This window comes from Gadus morhua, chromosome 18 (genome assembly GCF_902167405.1).
Source record: "Gadus morhua chromosome 18, gadMor3.0, whole genome shotgun sequence".
Lineage (NCBI taxonomy): Eukaryota > Metazoa > Chordata > Actinopteri > Gadiformes > Gadidae > Gadus > Gadus morhua.
Genome location: NC_044065.1, coordinates 19072791 through 19094017, shown reverse-complemented (window position 1 = coordinate 19094017; position 21227 = coordinate 19072791).

The window sequence follows — 21227 nt, the reverse complement described above, 5'->3', positions numbered from 1 at the left end:
CAAGGGGATACCGCGGTTTCGACATAATGGTTGCGGCCCACGTCTGCGGGTTTTACACCTCGAGACAGCGCGAGGCCGCACCACCGTACATATAGGTACAGCGTTATTTTCAGAGGGAGTCTGGTTAACACTCAGCTCTGAGGCGATCAATATTCCACTTCTTCAACGTCTTCAACATGCCAGCTAATAATAGTAATGTTATCGATGTCCTCCATTGTTGATATGTGGATTCTGTCCATGTGTGGGTTGCGTAGGTGTTGTTTGCGTCGCGTACAAAAATACGTCACGGCCCTTTCGCGCAGCCGACCCCGCCCACGTCCAGGAGGTACTATTTGCGGTGGAAAACGACCCGTGCTGCTACCGTGTCGAGTCGAGTCGAGTCGAGCTACATGTGCGGTGGAAGAGCGGCATTAGGCATATTGAACCGTCGGCCTAATGCGCCTCCGTTTTGAAAAGTCGGACAAACGGACCTTCGGACCAATGGGTTCCGTTTTCGGAACATTGAACCGTCGGCATAGTGGCATGTAATGGGAAATATTTCGGACCATTGAGACGTCGGAACAATGAGGTGTCGGAATTACGGCAAGGCACCGTTACACTGCTATATTTTTTGTCAGATGCTGGCGTGTTTCCCCACCAGTACAATGTGCTAAGATTGGGTATGCGCACTGACCAATAAATGTATATACATTGGTGTTACGACTGTGGTCGTAGTTTTTGTATTCTGTGTTTGTGTGTGTGGATTTGTGTTTTCTGTCAATTTTCTATGTAAATAGGAATGTGCCATTCCCGGGTGGGGATTGGTCCACTCGTTTCGGTCGGGGACGGTGATTGGCCAAGGCCAGAATAAAAGGAGTCAAGATGGACACCGTGGCAGCCAGCACTTCCATCCTCCTCTCCCAACAAGCCACACGTATTTTATGTCCTGTATGTGTAGTTTGGAAGTTCCTGTTCAAATAGTAGGGGTGGACTGCCATTTCAGTTTGTATTGTTTCCTCCTGTTTTTCATTAGAAAGGGAGCTGATTTAATTGTCATTTGTTTTCTTAGGTTAGAGTCTTTTGATTCAGATAGGGACGTTTTGTTTGTTAGTTTGGCCTGGGTCCACCCTGAAGCCTACCTTAGTTGCTGTGATAATTGTTTGTGTAAATAAATCTTGTAAATTATTTAAAAGGGAACAACACATGTGCTAGTGGCTACTTGGGAGTTGGGGAAAAGGGGTGTTTTCGTGTTGCGTCCTAGGCCCCTAGAATGGGGCGTAACAATTGGTCACTTGGAAGCATGACTTTTGATTCATTAGTTATCACATTACACAAGTTAACTGATTTGGATTACGTCAAACTCATTAATTCATATCCATATAAAATGTTTAGACAACGAGCTACTGCCTTGACAGATTAATGAATTATTTAAGTGTATTTAAGTGTAGGCCTATATCCAAAGCTATAGCGCATAATGTCCACAGAAATTATAAGGTAGGAAACATTATTAGAGAAAAGGGGTTGATTTATCAAATACAGAAACTTGACCCACCATACACGCATTTTTCATTCACTACACACTCACGCTTTCAAATTTCCTTCACTCAAAGAGGCTACTGAACTTATGTTTCACACAGAACATGAACACTTTTGTTTCACACAGAACGTGAACACAAAACATCAGGTAATTAAGTCAAATAGGCTAACACTAAAACAAATAAGGCCAGTAATAAAACGAATATCGGGTGACAAGAAGATCATTAAAATGGCTCACAATCCCGCATCAGCTGTTTGATGTCGCGCATCAAAATAGCACTTTGCCCCTGTGGAAGGGTTTGCATAAATTGGCACAGGTAATTAGTAAAAGAGACGTGAATGTCATTCTTATCACGTTCCCGCATCCTCTCATATGTTCTTCTGTAAATATAACCTATAGTGGAAATAATGTACAATATTTGCACTATCGCCGCCCACCGACAACGCATAGTATTGCATGGATCGGCGCGTCGCGTATCAAAAATTGGCCTTCGTAGCCTTCTGGACGCGTATGCGTAGCGATGCGTCAACTATGTAACGGCCCTTAGGCCTTTTCATACCACTTGCATGGTTACCAGGTAGCGGAAAAAACGGTAATAGTTTATTCTAACTATTCTAGTAGTCCCAGTCCCCAATCCCATTTTACTAAATTGATGCAGTTAACTTAAAAGGAAACTTCACCCATTTCCATTAAGCTTTGTATCGTTAGAAACCCACTCATATTTTTGAATGGTCGTGCATCATTCCCTTATTTTCTGGAGAGACTGGAGAGATCCGTATCGATCTCCAACACTTCCTGTTTAAGATGACGCAATATGACGATTTTTGGGTAGAAGTAAATAGGAAGGGGAGGATTCTCGTAAGACTACAAGCACTAGTCCCACCCCCCTATAGGGGGAGGGCCCCACTGACGCTACAGACCTATTAGAGCAGTGCCAGTGGGTGGGACTTCACCAGCAGAAACTAACATCCACAGCGTCTGAAGATAAGCTAACAGAGGCTGTTGATAAAACTGAAGTACAATGGCGGAAGGTACTGGATCTTCACTAGAAATGTTGTGTGAAATGATTTTCAAGCAGTCTTGCGGTATCAGCTCGAGTTTTGAGTGGTCCTGAGACAATATATTCAACAGAGAGGTGTTCTCGTGTCCAGCCTTCTCAAAATCTCTCCAAGCCAACACTGCATTGCTGTGTGCCTCTGATTTTGCATGGGCAGCAAAGCCCCCATCCTTGTATGCCACTGCAAAAAAGGGGTGTCTGAAAAGCAAGATAAAACACTAAATTTGAGGTAAAATGTACTCAAAACAAGTGAAATTATCTGTCCATGCAGCAAGATAATTTCACTTGACAAGATTTCTTGAATGAAGATAATTAAATCTAGAAATAAGCATGTCTAAAGAGGCATTTGGAAGGCTTAACATAAACTGAAAATGCTGGTTTTAAGATCAGATTACTCATAATTGTACTTTATACAGCCCCAAATTAAGTGAATTATACTAAATAAGCATAAAATGCTGGTTGCAAAATGAGATTACTTAAATTTAAACTTTTTACAGCCTCAAAATAAGTGGATTATACTAAATATAAGCATAGAATGCTGGTTTTAAGTCTAGATTACTTAAAATTAAACTTTTTACAGCCTCAGAATAAGTTAAATATAAGCATAAAATGCTGTCTTTAAGACTAGATTACTTAAATGTAAACGTTTTACAGCCTCAAAATAAATGAAATATACTAAATATAAGCAATTACATATTTTGTTTTCTTTTAGCAAATTAAGCTTAAGATTAGTAAAATAAATATATTAAATTAAAAAAAAATACTCTGTATTAGTGATGAATGACTAAGCGCTGTCTTAATGCAAGGTGGTTTATCTTGAAACAAGGATTACTGCATCTTTAAACCTTATAATCTAAAGTCTCCTTATTTTTTGAATAATGGTGCAGAAATAACAACCAGAATGGCTTATAAGTCAACATTTATTTAACATCAACAAGTCAAGGTTGCTATAGACATTTGAATACTTTTCCATAAAAAAAAAGAGAGCAAAGAAACAAAAACAAAAAAAACTTCTCAACCCTCTCACTTATGTATTTTTCATTGACAATCCTTTTAAATACAGGCCTCCAATGAGGTAATAACTCAGTGATACTGTATAAGCTTGTGCAACACAAAAAGCTATTGTAGGCACAGCTAACAATTATATGAAATACAGGCCTCAATGAGGCAATAACTCATTGACACTGTATAAGCTTGTGCAACACAAAACTATTGTAGGCACAGCTTACAATAAGAACTGGCATGACAAAATACTCAGCTACTTCTCAATGAAAGACTTCCAATCAGCCATTGCTTTCTTGTAAGCACTAGTGGCATCTTGATCGTGGATTGTGTCACCAATTACCTCTGTTTGAATAACTGACAGGAGCATGGCAACACATTTCGGATATCTTAAGTGCAAAGTGTAGTAATATGCCATTAACACCAACATCCCGTCTGAAAAATCTTCCTGAGGGAGAGTGGTCACAGGTACGTTACCCACAGCCACGATGGTGGTTGATCCATCAGAAAGCAGAACTGGGGAGGAGAGAGGACGCTTCTCCAGGTACAGGGCAGGGTCTTCGCCTGACTGGAACAGAATAAAAAGAACAATGTGTAGAGTGAGAAGACATAAAAATGTATTGAAAGTCAGGTGTATGTTCAATATAGAAATCATTTTTAGATTAAATGATCAGGTTGCAACCAATGACAAGCACTCTTAAAATAGTCATTATTAAGAACACTGATAAAATATTGATTTATTATCACACTGGAACAAATAATCATGAATTACTTCAAAATGGGACAGGGGGGACATGTGTTTAAAAACATTTGCTTGACGGTTCAAGGTGTAGGAATTTAGGATGGATTAAAAATTGATACAAGCTGACGCAAGGTGGTATATTTTTTATGTTTCTGGGATGGATGAATGGATTAATTAATCAAAAGGTTTTTGAAACATGTCTTGGTATTCCTTTCTGTGAACACCATTTGAGGGACACTAGAGGCACTTATGTCTTCCCCTTTTTGCAAAAAGTAGGTCATATCCGTGATTGTGAAATTAGGGTGTATTTTTATGTGAACATGCACAACAATGTGAGAAAAGAGGACAGTAAGGAATCAACACACAAAAATGTTTTTACCTTCAGGACATGAAGAAGTGCCTCACAATCACAGCTATTTCCAAGCTTCTTTGGTGGTGAAGTTGGTGAGGGGAAAAGGGATGGGAGTGCATTGAAGAGGGCAAGCGTGAACTCCACTAAAGAATAGAAAGATTGGTCTGAAGGGTCTGAATATGGTATAAATCACAATACATTTGCATATGGAACAGCAACTTACCTCCACGGACATCCAGTGGAAAAGGGGGTTTCAGGGCTTTCGTCCACAGACCATAGAACTGCACCTTGAGACAAAAGTCTGCCCATCTTCCTTTCACTTCCTAGATGTATCTGCTGTTGGTGCCACCTACTATGCGCCGCAGCTCATCCATTGCCTAAGACAGCATTGTGCACAGTTATTCAACCATTGGACATTTAGAACACAGATGTGTAGACAGTAATTCAAGTAGTTATAAAAACAAACATACATTTCGAACATCTCTAAAGCATGGATATGCCTCAAAGATTTTTGCAGGTCGGTCTTCTTCTTTTGTAACATCTGCATTAATGAAAGCCCGATTGGCCTTAAACTCAAGGTCTAAAACTTGAGCAACATCGCTTTGATTGGGTTTTGCATTTGGCTTATTGTACATGTTGCACAAGGTTTTGTAGTGCCTAGCCTGCATCTTCAGACTGTCCTGGCTGACTGAAATGGCAGAAAACAGAGCAGACATTTCAATGTAAACACAACTTTATTGCATTATTATGCAGGTCAGTCTAATTCCCTTGTAACACCCAAATCAATTAACTTAAAGGCCCACTATGCAACTTTTTTAGCCAAAATTACATTAATTAGGCAGGTTGAGATTATTCTGATGGTTCTGCAACCATTTCTGGGTCGTTTGGTGGGTGTATCATTGCCCCATGTCGCCTCTCCAAGGAAAAAGCGCATATACAACTTGCTCTGTTCGGACCGACACAATCCGGATGTGACGCAACGGAAGTATCCAATTGCGCCTCGAAAATGTAGTCAGATTGTAGTTTCGAAAATGCTTTACGGCACAGACACACCCCCAAACATGGCACCGGCTAGATATAAACAGCCAGTTGCGAGGCAATTGTTGCATTCATCATGGATCAATCGACTGATAAGGGACCCAAGAGGCGACTGTCGGTGGATCAAAAGAAGAATAAAAAGAAGTTGGACCAGAAAAGGGACCAGACACGAGTGAAAGGGGAACTATGCAACTTTTTTGGCTTGATTTACCTTAATATAACAGGCTAAGAGTCATTGCGATGGTTCTATTATACATTTTTGTTTGTTGTTTCGACTCCCCCTTGCGCATCTTGGCTGAGAAAGGGAATAGGTTTCTGCCGGCGACCTGCCGCCCACTCTCGCGGGAGTCAGACCCCCAAACAAGGAACCGGCTCGATATAAACACAAGTAACTAAGGGATTGTTACATTCATCATAGATCAGCCGACTAAAAAGAGACAGAGAAACCCAATGTCGGAGGAACAGAAAAGGGAGACTGACCGACAGAGAGGCCAGACACAAGTAAACGTTGGGCAAGCTTTTCAGGAATAGCGTGAACTGAAAGAAAAAGACTGCAAATCAGACGCTGACTTGGCCGTGTTGCTTTTGAAATTGAAAGCGCCCTTTGGTGAACTTTTGTCTTTGTGGTATTCTTGATGCTGATAGTCTCTGTACAAGTGTGTTTGCTCGACCATTTTGTTGTGAGCCCTGTAAAAATGTGTTTTCTCGACCGTTTTGTTGTGAGCCGTGTATGTTTCCTTTCCTTTGTTTCCACAGGTGTTTTGCTGTTCGTCTGTCTCGTCCCCCAGATACAGGCTGAATCCCCGAATCCAGGTTCTTGTTTATTTAGATTATTATGTTGGCCAACACTCTTACACTGATTGTTCTGTTCAACCTAAAATAAAACAATTATAATCTAGGTCTAGAAGACAGCCACAGGACTTTATAGTAGGCCTACTTAACCAAAACACCAATAACAACTCGTATCAATTGGGAGCCACAAATCGTCTTGGTTATTTAAAACCACTGAGCGCTCATGGCTATGTGCACGCGCACGTCAATCTCTCCCGGAGCTCCCCTATCTCTCTCACTCTTTAAATTAGGTTCGTTAGATTGAAGAGACACTTAACCTGCCGCCAAGCGTTCAGATGGGGCAAAAACGGATCAATCAACCGTTTAACCATTTACTCCTAACACGCCTGCCAAAAAGGCCTATAAAAACCTATGTATAATAGATATAAATGTCCTTATCTCCTGAGGGTTTTCTGAAAAATACTAAGAATTGTCAACGTCTATGAAAACCTTAATATATAAGCCCCTGTAGCACATAGAAACATGAAATAAAAGGTAAGACTCACAGGTTGTATTAAAACATGCTCCTTTAGCACTCACATACCAACACATTTTTATAAAGAATCTAAAAATCAGATTGGTAAGGAAAAATATTTTATATGATCAAATAACATATCACAAATAACATAACATTTTAAAAACATGCCAACACACAGAACAAGGCACCTTGGTATGATAGAGGTGGGAAAGAAGTGGGGAAAGTCCTGAGACGGAACTGGGAACATTCTCAGTCTCTGAGCTCCATGGCTCACATCTCTCCTTTTTGAACACACGCACGCACGCACGCACGCACACACACACCAACCATCTCTCGTGGCGAAGGACGTGATGCATGAAGCACTTGCGGTGCAGAGGAAGGTCACACTGCCTGCACCCCATCAGCGTGGACCCAGGAGGCACGTCGGTGCCGCTGCACTTCAGAGAACACTCCCTGCAGGTCTTCCTCTTGGTGTTTATCTGGACCAGGTCATGCTCAGCAGAAGCTCCAGTTGGGCTGGTGGGGAGCACCTGGGGAGCACTTCTTTTGGTGACGGAGGCAATCAGCTCCATGGTCAGATCCTCCAGCCAGTCTTTGTAGCCCCCCCTCCTATATTTCCAGTCGGCTCCATTGCAGACCTGGCAGCCACAAAGGCATTGTAGCACGCCACCGTGAGGAAATAAAAAAACAGCCTCCTCCACCACTTTGTAGACCTATGCTGGATCGGGTAGTATCCCACCATCTGGTCCAGCAGGTCTACCCCCTTCATGTGCTGCTGATAGTCAGCAAGGCAGGCTGGCACACAAACCTCCACTTGGCGTTGACCATTCACCTTCCTCCTCACTGACCCAAAAGCTGTCGGGTCATGGAAATTTGACAGGACCATCACTGCCTTGGTGTCCTGCCATATGCAGGTCAGGTCATCCTGCTGCGCCACCTTGTATTGGTGCCTGCTCATGCCAGCCTGCTTCGTGAGCTCCTTGCTCTTGGGGAGGCCCTTTGTATTGGCACGCACCGTCCCACAAGCTTGAACCCCCCCTGTTCTTGAGGTCCACCATCAATGGTACACCGGTGTAAAAGTTATCCATATATATGGCTAGGTTGGATCCACAATAAGGTTTGGCCAGGTCCATCACAATACTGTGAGCCAGGTCTTTCTCAGCCTTACTCTGAATGGCCCCCGTGTAAACCTGGAAATTGTTGACATAGCCTGTCTTGCTCTCCGCCATCACCCACACCTTTTACTCCCCACTTCACCGGCTTCATGGGGAGGTACTTCCGGAAGGCCAGGCGTCCCTTGAACTTCACCATGGACTCATCCACGGTCACAAAGCCATTGACCTCATAGAGATCCTGGAATTTGACAAGGAGGAGGTCCATGGATCCCCGGAGCTTCCAGAGCTTGTCGGACTTGTCCACAGCAGGGTCCATGTTATCTTGGAGATGAAGATATCTAAAAATGCACATAAGATTAATGACTTTATGCCTAACATTGCCATCATATTTGTTGTATGCTGTATGTTGCAAGGATATTTGCAATACTACAAACGGTTGTACTGTGTTTAGCCATAGAAATACCCCAGGAAATCGTATCTTGTGTGGCCAAGCTAGTTTTGCCATTACAATATAATTTAATAATAATAAAATGTTACAAATAAATTTACATTACAGGTTACTTGATTCATGACAAAGTGAAGCTACCACCAAGCTACTGAGGATTGTAGTAAGTTACCATCTTCTAGGGCTTTGACTTTTGTCCAAAAATCATATTCGAAGTTTGTTTGTTTATTAATAATATTTTGACCATTAAATGCCTTCAGTAAGACCTGGATTGGGCTTCGCGGGTTTCATTACCGGCGTTGCTAAGGTTCGAATATTTAGGGCTTCTTAATATTAGTTTGTTTTTTTATCTATTTTTTGATATTCTAATTATATTCGAATAACGAAGTTAGGAGTCAAAGCTCTACTGCTACTGCCCAACACTGCTATTTATTATGCTATTTATTTATTATGGCATTATTTTATTAATAATAGCAGAAGGCTGTAGCACCACTATCATTATTGGCCATGACGGAGACGTCAGTGCGCTAACGCTACCGTAAGACATAGGAACTTGGAAAAGAGCGCAAGAATACAAATCATTACCTCCAGATCATGTCAAAACGATCCCGTGCCATGGCCTTGGGGATGTGTGTTTGGTACAGCCACTTGGTCTGCCTCCAATAATCCCGGCGTGCTGGCAGTTTCAGGACCCCAAAAGTGAAGCAGAGCCCGACAAACGTTTTCATCTCGGTTTCGGAGATGGGGTTCCAATTCGAATTTGATGGGGTTTGGCCGCTCTTCTGATCCGCATAAAAATTATCCTTGAAAACACCCCAAGGAGGGTTTCATCCACGGCTATCGACTGCTTCGGTCCCAGTTTTCGAGTGAACTGCTTGGGATTTCGGGGCATGTATCCATCCGTCTTCCAGTCCACCTGAAATCCCGCAAAGTCTTCGTCGTCCTTCTCCTCTCCTTCGACCAAAAATTCCCACTCCTGGGCTCGATCCAAAGGATCATCAGGTACAAACCCTTCTTCCTCCACCTCCCTCTCAAACTCCCCACATCGCTGCCGTCGCTGTCACAGTACTCGTTAGCTATTTTTGCCGGGATTATTATTATTTTTTTATAGGTTTGCGATTTTATTTCATTGACGTGATTGTCGGCCAACAACGACATTTGGGTGGTCACGTGGTTTTTTAAAGACCCACCTCATATGTATTTGAACCAATGACTGCATGTCATTATATGCTGCATACGTCAAGAAAATTACGACAAATCAACAATGCTGCGCTACGCAGCAGCCGGCAGGAGACTCAAAACTGCGCTACGCAGCAACCGGCAGGAGATGCAATGCTGCGCCGCGAAGCATCCGGCACGAATGGGTTAATTTGTGGTAAGCCAAATTTACCCAGAATAAATGTGCGCTTCGTTGCGTGATCCGTCTGCGCCTCGTTCTGCAGCCCAGCAGCTGGGCTGTCTCTGTTTTTCAATCCTGTTCGTGACGCCAATTCTGTGGTAGAAACTAAACGAGTTATCTATCACTTCAACTAGCTAAAAACATGAGGAAACGGGGAGTCCGGAACAAGTATTGACAGACTTTATTGTTACCCGCAAACAAGCCACAAGAAAGCCAAGTGAGGTTTGCGAAGACACTGTCGGGGCGTCCGATCCCGGTCTCTCTTATCCTTTCAAACTAAGCTGTTTTACATATGATACGACCGCCTTTGGTACAGGCTCAGAATTGCCTTATATGGCAAGAACGGTCAACCATACATTCCTTTAAGTATGTGGTAATCTCCTAGCCTGGTTCTACCAGACTCTCGTACTTCACTTCATTTCATTTCATTTGTACAGAGAGTCTGGACCTAATCAATTGACAAACGTTAACTCACTTGAAGGCGGGTGTCTGTTGAAGTTTGAAATGATTGGATCTGCCCAGTGCCACTCTGGATCTGCCATAACCAATCGCTAACGTTTGGTTGTGACGTATGTCATGCGCCGGGAATCACGCGCAGGTTGTACACAAACCAAACACCTTGCGCGTCTGCACGAAAATGTCCGTCAACGACAGCTGCAGGTTTTGTTCGTCGAATTTAATTTATCAGGGAAAAATTGCGCATTGTAAATCAACTACCATCCTACAACAACAACTCAAACTGGCGCACGACTTTATCGTCATTGTTCTCAGACACGCCCTCTGTTTGCTGATTGGGCGCCGCTGTGGCGGCGCCAGAAAACCAAATTACATACAGCAGGTCCAGACCTAGTACTGAAGGGAAATTCAAATTGAGCGGAAGTACTCAGGCGGGCGGAGCCAGGCTAGTAATCTCCTGCAGCTAATCTAAATAATGGGAGGATGTCAGTATGTCTTGGCCCCAGAATCCCTGGCGCCGTATGAGGCTCTGCTCTGAGTTCAGTACTTCTACTGAACTAAGTTTCTCTACTTTCCACCATTAATGAATATGCCTGATGATACTCATAGTTAATATAAAAGTAATGGTTAATTTCTATCACACAGGCGTACGTGTCAGCGGGGGCAGAGCCGCCTGAGACGATCAGAGCTCACTCGACCAGAGGAATTTCGTCCTCTGTCGCTCTGCAAAGAGGAATACCTATGGAGGATATCTGCACAGCAGCCTCCTGGGCTTCCCCATGCTCTTTTATTAGGTTTTACCTAAGACATGTCGCGCTTCTCTATGACACACTCAGTTCTATGATGCATAGGCTTCACCTTTTAAGGCTATCGCTATTGGGTTTTCCCTAGGGGTGAGCCGTAGCACTGATATAGCACAGATATACGCGGGCACCGGCGGACGTTCTGCTCCCATTTTCTTCAGGACGATCCTGTAGCATACTGAAGTAAATAAATAGATAGCCCTTTTAACCCAATAGCGATAGCCTTAAAAGGCGAAGCCTATACGACATAGAACGATAGTTACGTATTGTAACGCTCGATTCTATTGCCGCTTTTCCACCGCACATGTAGCTCGACTCGACACGACTCGACACGACAAGACTCGACACGGCCGCAGCACGGGTGCTTTTCCACCGCAAATAGTACCTCCTGGACGTGGGCGGGGTCGGCTGCGCGAAAGGGCCGTGACGTATTTTTGTACGCGACGCAAACAAGACCTATCCAAACCCACTTCCACGATTTACGGTTCGACCCACTCCTGCCGTTCTGGTCCTTAATGGCCTTATAGTCGCTTTTAAGCTTTTTGAGCTTATCTCGACACTGCACGCACGACCTGATGTAACCATGGTCTTCCATCAACTTAGCGACCTCCTTATTTAGCGACCTCCTTATAAACCTTTTCATTGCGGGTGGCTCCGTCCAGCTCTTTTTGAATTCTATCCTCGGCCACAAGACACAGAAGCGTCTGCACCTCAGCAATGGACCACTGTGTAGACTTACTAGCGGTCATGTTGAATAAGTTGAAGAAATGGAATATATGTTGGCTGCGGCGCTGCTATGGCTGTTACCAGCATGGTTGCCATGTCGCTCTCGTGACATCGTCACACTCTCTGGCCAATCAGTGGCCGGCCGTCTGCCGACGTCACCTTTTAGCATCGACTCAGCTCGCTTGGAACCTAGAGCGAGGCGGTACTAGAAAAAGCAGCCACTTCAGGTACCAGATACCATGTTTTCGCGGTGGAAACGCAGAAAAGGCGAGCTGAGCTGAGTCGAGTCGAGTCGAGCTGGTACCATGCAGTGGAAAAGCGGCACATGAGTATAGGCACAGCCTTTTAAGTGTCGGCCTCATTGACCTTTAATTAGCTGAAGAAAAGCTGTTTATTGGGAGCAGAACGTCCGCCTACTCATAGAATCTAGAGTTACAATACGTAACTAACGTTACAATACGTAACTAACGGTCATTCACGTGATTCGGTCATTCAACATTCACGCTATCCCGCCCAGGGTAACTCAGAATTCGAGTAGCCGTATATTTCCCCCCCCCCGTGACACTGTCACCTCATTTAATCTGACGAGTTCGCAGGTCGGATTGAGGAGTCAGACAGTAGCTGTGTTCGAAATCGTTCCCTATCATGGATGTAGTGCACTAAATAGGGTGCACGCCATTTTGTAGGGTGTTCGAATTCTCAGTGGTCCACTATATAGGGCATTATATAGTGGACTTAAAATATGGTACATACGATGTTCCCTATATGTTACTCCCGTATACCACAATGCAATGCGGTTGTATTTTTCCAGGGGAGAAGAAGAAGCTGAATGACCGCGAAAACTAATACATTTAATGATGGAGTCTCCGGCTTTCGTTTAGAAATGTCAACAATTTATTTGGGATTTGACATAGAATATTTAACATTAAAAATTAATTAAACAAGGAAATGTAACATTCAACATCAATACAACCTCCAGCTTTCGTCGTTTACATGATGTGGGCGCATCTGTCTGCGTCACACAAATACCCGGCGCATTTACTGACGCAAATGACGTTTAGAAATGTTCAGCGTAGTGACCGAATTCTCGTTCCCTATTCCCTATATAGTGCACTATATCATGTACACTATATAGGGAATAGGGAACGAGTGTATAGGGAACGATTTCGAACACAGCTAGTGAGTGGTGCAGTCCCATAGCGTTGGTGGGGAAACCCCATGGCACCATACGCTTCTGCAATGACTTTAGAAATTTAAATAAATTATCCAAATTTGACGCCTACCCCATGCCCTGAATAGATGAACTCATAGAACGGTTTGACAAGTGTGTTTTGAAAATAATCCACTGCCTCCTCTTGTATTTTTCCTGAGATGTGCTGATACCTCTATGTAGGATCATGTCATGTGCTTGGTTTTAGGTTCTGTGCTTTAAAGCAATCATTTTCACATTAACTTACGTGTTTACTGTAAAACGATCAAAATACAGTGCTTTATATCGGTTTCCTCTTAATGTGTTGTGCTTTTATCTCATATTCCAGGTGCCAATCAGTCAGTCTCCTGCAGTGGAAGTAGAGTCCAAGAAGCTCCCTGCTGCAGAAGACACTTCACCTTATGACTCTGATTTTGTGGATAATGTTGGGACACAGGTAATAGCGAAGTGACAAAACTGCTTCCTGAAACTGCGTTACATTCCTTGGTTGATTTTCAAGTCATCATGTTTGTTCACAAACTGCCCCATGCCGTCCTAAACTCAGATTGTTCAGTTAATTAGCAATTCAGGAGGATGTTGACATCTCATTTTACAAAAGTATTCTAGTCAGAAATACTAACTGGGGGTTAGTACAGGGGCAGTGTAACATCACAAACTTGTACGTTTCTTGTTTTGTCCTTGTGGGGCTGTCACGTTAAAATTGTACCGGGGCGAAAATTGTACCGGCCTACGTCATCAGTTGTTGACAACTTGACAACTGATTTGATTGGGTTGTCCGTTGCCGGGCAGGTTTCAAAAAACATTCGGCTCATGTCTCCAAAGACGAAATAACATAATACAGATAACGGATCGCTAGATAACACTTGTTTTTACTTTATATTTGTATTTTATTGTATTGTTTGATCTAATTTAGCTAGTAAACTGAGTGTTTAAAGCAGGTTTCAAAAACCATTCGCGCTCATGTTGCCGAACACCAAATAACATAATACAGATAATAACGGATCGCTAGATAACATTGTTTTTACTTTATATTTGTATTGTATTGAATTGTTTAATCGAATTTAGCAAGTAAACTGAGTGTTTTAAAGCAGGTTTCAAAAACCTGTCTTGTCATGCTCAATGAAGGAGTGCATGAAAGTTCGCGAATGTTCAAGAACCTTCCCACGTCATTCGACGCACGAATGTTCAAGAACCAACAGACGACGATCGCGTCGTCTGTTGCCAGGCAGGTTTGGAATTTGTCAACAACTGATGACGTAGGCCGGTACAATTTTCGCCCCCGGTATAATTTTAACGTGACAGGGCCCCTGAAACGGAAATCTGTCTTTCAAGTTCCCTGTCAGGAGGCCAGTGTTACACACTCTTTTCTAGTCTTTCCTAATGGGGTCCTCCCATTTGAATCTACCTGAAATTGATTTTACTTCATTGAGAAAAAACCTGTCAAGCTTCCTGAGCAGGTGCAAATGTAACAAGGGTAGTAGTCAAGTCAAAGTCATCATGTTTGCTCACAAAGTGATTATTTTCTGTATGTTCAGGTGTTTACTTCCCAAGCAACTTCCCTATTGGATTATTCTGGCACACTGTAAAAACGAAAACTTAAAATTGTTGGTCTCATTATGATTTCTGAGTAAAATGAATATAAAACATTAAGTATTCATGTCAACTGTGCAATGCAATTTATAGTCCAACCAACAATGTTGAGTTTTGGGTCAAGAGTTGGGCTCACTGTAGTCTCTTTGTTAGCAAGACACACGTGTTTAAGTCAGACTCTGTCTGAGGCTGGGCCAACTACGGTGCACATGCGCATTTCGACACTACCCCCCAGGGAGTCTGGGTATTCGTGATGCTGGTTGGGAAAAAGGGGTTTATTGCCTTTTGTCAATTTGTTTCTGTTAGGTTAAGTTGGGTTAACGGGTTTGGGGTCTTTATTGTTTGTGTGTTTATTGTGAGTAGTGTTGCCGCCACCGTTACCGAGACTTGCATGTCCGTTGGTTGGCTGTGCGGTGCGCTGTGTGTTGCGGGTGTGTGTTAAATAAAGGAAGCTCTTGGTCTATTGCTGTCTGGCATTCAGAAATTTAAAATGGAAGTTTCAAATTATTAATTTTAATTAAGTGAATTTAAAACTCGTTTTGCATTCTTTGAAATGTTTTTTTTTTTAAATAATATTAACCTTAATTTGAAATATTAAGTTAAAACCCCTGACTTATTTTTTTGAGTTTGTAAAATATAAAAATCTTAGTTGGTATAACTCTAACTTTCAAGTTTGTCTAAAGAAGAAAATGACCTTTTTGATGGGCTCAAAACTCAATTGATTGCAGCAAGTTGCCTTGCAATTTTGAGTTTGCTCAACTTTTTATTTTTTACAGTGCAGTGATGATTCTATGGAAGTTGCTCAAGAAAAGGTAAGGAGAGTAAACATACATGTACGCCATAGATACTGTGAATCAGTGGTGTAGTGGTCCCTGGAGAAGTGGGTATACTCTAAATGTTTGCCCTTTTTTTAACGCAGCCCAGAAAAACACCCTTTTTTTAGAATCAGTAATATTTGAGACTACTCTTTTTAGTTTACTTACATTGGCACATTATTTCTGCTGCTTGATCTCAGGGAGGAAGGATTATCAAATGACTAAACAAATACTGGCCCGAAGACTAGAGGGAGACAACTATTCCTTATTCCTGGAATGACACTTATCTCTCACATGGCAAATCAATAATTTCTTTTGCAAACAGTGTCTTTGAACAGCTGATTCGCAACACATAGCATGGGCCAGAGTGTGCCACTATTATGAAATTAACATGACTTGATCAGGAGCAGTTTGTAGGTATTACTGGTCACACAGGCAGCCAGCATGAATGTAAAATATAGATGAGGCAAACATGGTGTTTCAGTAATTTTTTGAACATTTATTTAAATAACAATGACAATGCATCCTTATTCATATTTCACCTTAGATTAAACATTAGAATATTTCTCTTCCACAACAATCATCTCGTTAGATATGTATAATATCAATATATATATAAATATCATGATGATTGAACATCATCATTCAAATTATTCAACAAAACAATATGTAACAAAACAACAATATTTAGTTTACAAAGAAAAAATATAAATGCATTTACAACACATCAACTGTGATATGCTCTCTGAGCCCAGTGCTGGGTTTCTAACCATGATCATACTACAGTATATTCCAGACAGACTTGCTTTCTGCAGGAGTTTTCACACTGCACTGTCTAGAACGCACAGAAGAGGCAGCCCGATGGCTCTTCAACCAGGTCTCAAACAGCCTCCTCTCCGACGGGGGCGGGGGGCAGAGCGGGCGTCGACGGTAACTGTACCGGTGTACGATCGCTAACATTAACTGCTGAGCTGCTGGCTGATATTGATTCGCGAGGACGATTGAAATTGTCAAATGAAATTTTTGTTTGGATAGCTCTCTTCATTTTACCGGATTATTATAGAAAATCATTTAAAGTAAACTTGTAAAAGTAAATTTGTCTTTCGCGATATTTACTTCGGCATGACCCGCCTTTCTCTACCTCCGATTGGCTCATTCGTCATCATGCCTACAGTTAACCAATCTAATCAGTAAAGGCAGCGAGTATTAGCCAATAAGTGGCAGAGTAGCGTGGGTCATGGCTTCACCGGGGGAAAAGTGCGCGATTTCGCTTGCAGATACTACTGAATGGTGCGCTGCGCATCTGGGGGGGTTTAGAAGTGGGTATACGCAATGCTGACTGAAAAATAAGTGGGTATACGCCCTATACCTGCGTATACCCTGGACTACACCACTGCTGTGAATGCCATTACATGATTCATAATGTAATTCGTGTCATCTGCGAAAAGCTGTCTATGGTACTTTTCGCAGATGACACTAATGTTTTTTCTCCTCTGGTGATGATCTAGATACATTACAAAAGAACATAAATGAAGAGTTACATATCGAAGGTCGGTATGTAATGGTATGGAGTTATTGAAACTTACTACGTGTAAAAAAAGACTAGAAATTGAATGTTTATTTTTAAGCCTCGAAAGTTGCACTGGGTGCCTTTAACACAGGGTTGTGCGCGTCCACGCCAAACCTAAAAACACGTGATGTATGGATCATGGAAACCCTGATTGAAATGGCGAAACGGGCCGCTTATTTCAATGAAATGGAACTTCAGGTTCTCCTGGAGAGCTATGACGAGGAGAAGGACATTATCACAAGAAAAGGGAACGCTAAAGCCTGGCAGCGGATCGCTGACCGCGTAAATGCGTTAGTTACACGTCAAAAGCATGATCCTTAATATTTGAGCCATGAATATATAAATATCCCAGTTAAGCATTCTTAAAGATCCTACCACATAACCCCTTTCTTCTTAAAAAATATGTACTCCGATGGCTTCCAAGAGGTCAGCGGATCAAGTATAAAAATTAAGTATAAAAAACATAAAACTGGTAAGCTTTTCCCACCATTGTATTGGTATAAATTTAAATAAGCCATTTTTTTAAGCCAATCGTGAAAAGGCTGACAGTCGGCAGACTGGATCTGGCCCTCAAATTGTCTTGACCCCGGTGGAGGAGCTGTTAATAAACATAAATTCAGGGCGCCCTGGCATGAAGGGGGTACCTGGAGGTACCTACCTCCTCAGAGTCAGGGGCCATACTCCACTGGTTGAATGTAGGTTTTTGTGTTTTCTTGTATTTTAGATTTTTTTTGCCTTCGAAGTAACACATGCAAACCATGTGCTTGCCACAGCGCATACTATTCCAAATGTTTCTTTTTTTGGTAACTGGGTAGAAAACCTAAAAGTGACAATTCATCAACTTCACAGATCAAGATGGATTAGTGCGTGTAATGATCAAACATTCTCCAGTGGATGCAAGTCCGTTAGGACTATTTTATACTTTGTGTTGTAAGAGCCTCTCGGCATAGTACTCGGACAATATTGCTCTTTGTATGATAGGAGGCCGATACTAATCTTGGATGGGTCATCTGAAAGGATTGAGATGTGCTCAGCATCTCCAACATTATAGCCTAGATAAAACTACCATTTGCAAAAAAACGGAGGGCTACGCAAATAGTCTGGAGTGAACTGAGGCCAGGTCCTCGATTGGTAGTGTTGGCTATGTAAGGCTATTTAAATATATTAAAGATTTGCGCGAGAATCTATAGGCCTATCTCTCCACTCCAGCAAAAAGTCATTTGATATGCCGTGGTCTTATCAATCACTCCCGGTGGATTGCACGTATAATTTGCGCTCCGATATCAGCAGTTCTCTCATCAAAAGGGCATGCCATTGTGAACACATGAAATCTGCGGTGAACGCGGGTTTAAATACCCAAAACTGGGTTATGTTTCAAACTTAACCTGCGCAAAACCTGCTCCGACCAGGTTTGATTCAGAGCATATGTTTCTATAGCAACTAACATACCGTGATCCTTTTGGAACGGAAAACCTAGGGTTACAGCAAACCCTGGGTTAACTTACCCGGTTATGTGATAAAACCGGCTTTTTGGAACATCCCACAGGCTGAGACAAAAAAAAAAAATCTGACATAAAATATTTTTTATAAGCCTCAAGGATGTTTTGACATTGATTTTTGATAAAGTATGCTGAGTTTTGTTAAGTCATGCTCAGACTAGTGTCATTTGTATATTACAATAAAAAAAAAATCCCCCCGTGACACTGTCACCTTTTTATCTCTGAGGAGTTTGCAGGTCTGGTATGTATGTATGTATAGGTATACTGTGTATACACGCTGTTGTATCACATTCATACTGTTACTTGTTAAATGTATGTTGTAGATATATTTATATATGTACATACTTACATATGTATATTTATTTATATAACAACATTTTTATATTCATTTATTATTATTATTATTATTAAACTTACAGAGTAAGTAATAAGAGGGTTGGGAGTACATAAGTTTTTACTTCTTCTCACTCCTTTTCGGATGTTTACATTAATGTTTTTTTTTTATTCTTGTTTCTTTTTGCTTTTTTTTGTTATTCATTCTTGAATGGCTTTATTGTTGTAATTGGCAAAATGTGTTGTTTTTGTTTTGTCTACATATTCGAAATAAGAAAGAAAGAAAGAAAGAAAGAAATAAGTGTTTCACTTTTTATCTTTTCAAAACTATGTCAAGAAAAGTGGATAACAATAATTTGACATACATTTATTACCAGCTGGATAGTGGACAAGATTCTTCAGGACTCCTGTACCATTCAGATTCAACTATAGTTGAAACTGATGATCCTGATTCTCTAAAAGATCATTCCAGTGAGCAATCATATTTCGTGCCAAAGCTGAGAAGGACAAAAAGTATTCTGGTAGGCATCTGAAAAACATAAGATAGTTGATGTGACATTTTCCCTCACGTCTTTAACTTTTAATTTATTTCATTAAAAAAATGTGGATAACCTTGACAAAACTCATTTTTTGCAGATGAAGGATAGAATACCAGATTTTTCCAATAGTCTCTACGATTCAACTGATGACAGCAGAGTGCAATTCTCCCTCCAAGATTGAAATGGCGGCCCATAGGCCAAGGAGAAACCGCTGCTGTCCTGCAAGTCCCTTCGTCCATCATTTTCGTCCTTGAAATGTCACATTACTGAATTCAACACCCGGTTTACTGACTAGGCCATGCTTATAGACCATGCATTAGATCTGTGCCATTAAATAGTTGAAAATTGTAGTAATTTTTTCAATTGGAGACTGAATCCGTGTATGGTTCGTTCTTTGAATATTCCGATTTAAAACAAAATCGGAAAAAACAAATAACAGTCGTTTTTTGGTTTTTCTGATTTGGTTTTGAAACGGAAAAAGGGCAAAAGGAATAAACAAATAAACAGCATTTTTCTGTTTTTTAAATCAAAACGGGAATACTGAATAATCCAGTTGCTTGTTTTGTTTTTGTGATATTTAGATAAAACCACAATGAATACCGGGAAAAGGGCACGTGGTTTAAAAAAAATACATATAAAGACGTTTCAAACTTTCCATTGAGTCTCGCATTCTACAATGGCCAGCTTTATTGTTTTCCGTGGGAGCCGGCGACTTAGTTTGCGAGTGGACGATATGACCGTGGAGAAGATCGCCATGATATTCCAGGTGGCTGTTTACTAAGAAACCTAGCTGGTCATAAAACATTAAAATACATCTAAATGACAAGTAGCCTACATATTGTACAATAGGCTACATACATTAGGCTATGATATATCACATAGGCCTATTGTAACGAAGACGCAATTATTATGTTTATGGTCTCATGACAGCCAATCTCAAAATCAACCACATATGGTTAATAATATGTGGTTAATGTTTGAATAGTTAATTGTGGTTTGTAATTCATTGTGATTAATGTTTTTATTGATTAATGTTAACATAAAGCTCAAGCTTCTTTAAGTTTGATAATTAGGACTGCTATGTGACGTTACATGACAGGTCATGCTGTCTTGTTTAATGACAAAGTGGACTGTATGAATGCAGTCACTTATGTTGACTGAATTGTTATAACAATTATTAAAACTTAAAACAGTTATTAACATTCATGAAGACTGCTTCAGGTTCATGACAGGTTTCATGTCGTTCTTATGCATATCCCTTCAAATAAAGTTTGATCAAAAATGTTTATTTTCAGGTCCATCCACACTCTCTGTATTTTACTGATGACAGCAACAGAGGGATACTCCCTGGACCAGAGGGAGCTTTCAGTCTCACAGACCTCAAAGACGGTGGCCACTATGAGGTACAAAGGGAGAGCACAGCTGATCAAGGTTCTCAAGGTCAAAACCCTGCTGCTCGCTTTGCCTTTCGCCGCCCATCCAGCAGTGCTCTCCCCGTTGCCTCAGGAGCTCTGCCTGCTCCCAGAGCTGTGGGTCCAAAGCTAAACACAAGGTAAATACAAGTACACTGAACATTTTTCTTTGTCAATATCACTTTCAAACATTTCGTGTTTGAACGTCTGTAACGTCTGAGTATAATTAATTTTGGAACAGGGTGTATTGGGCATTATAAATGGGCTTAAGTGTTTTGTTTATGTTTATACTCAGGAAT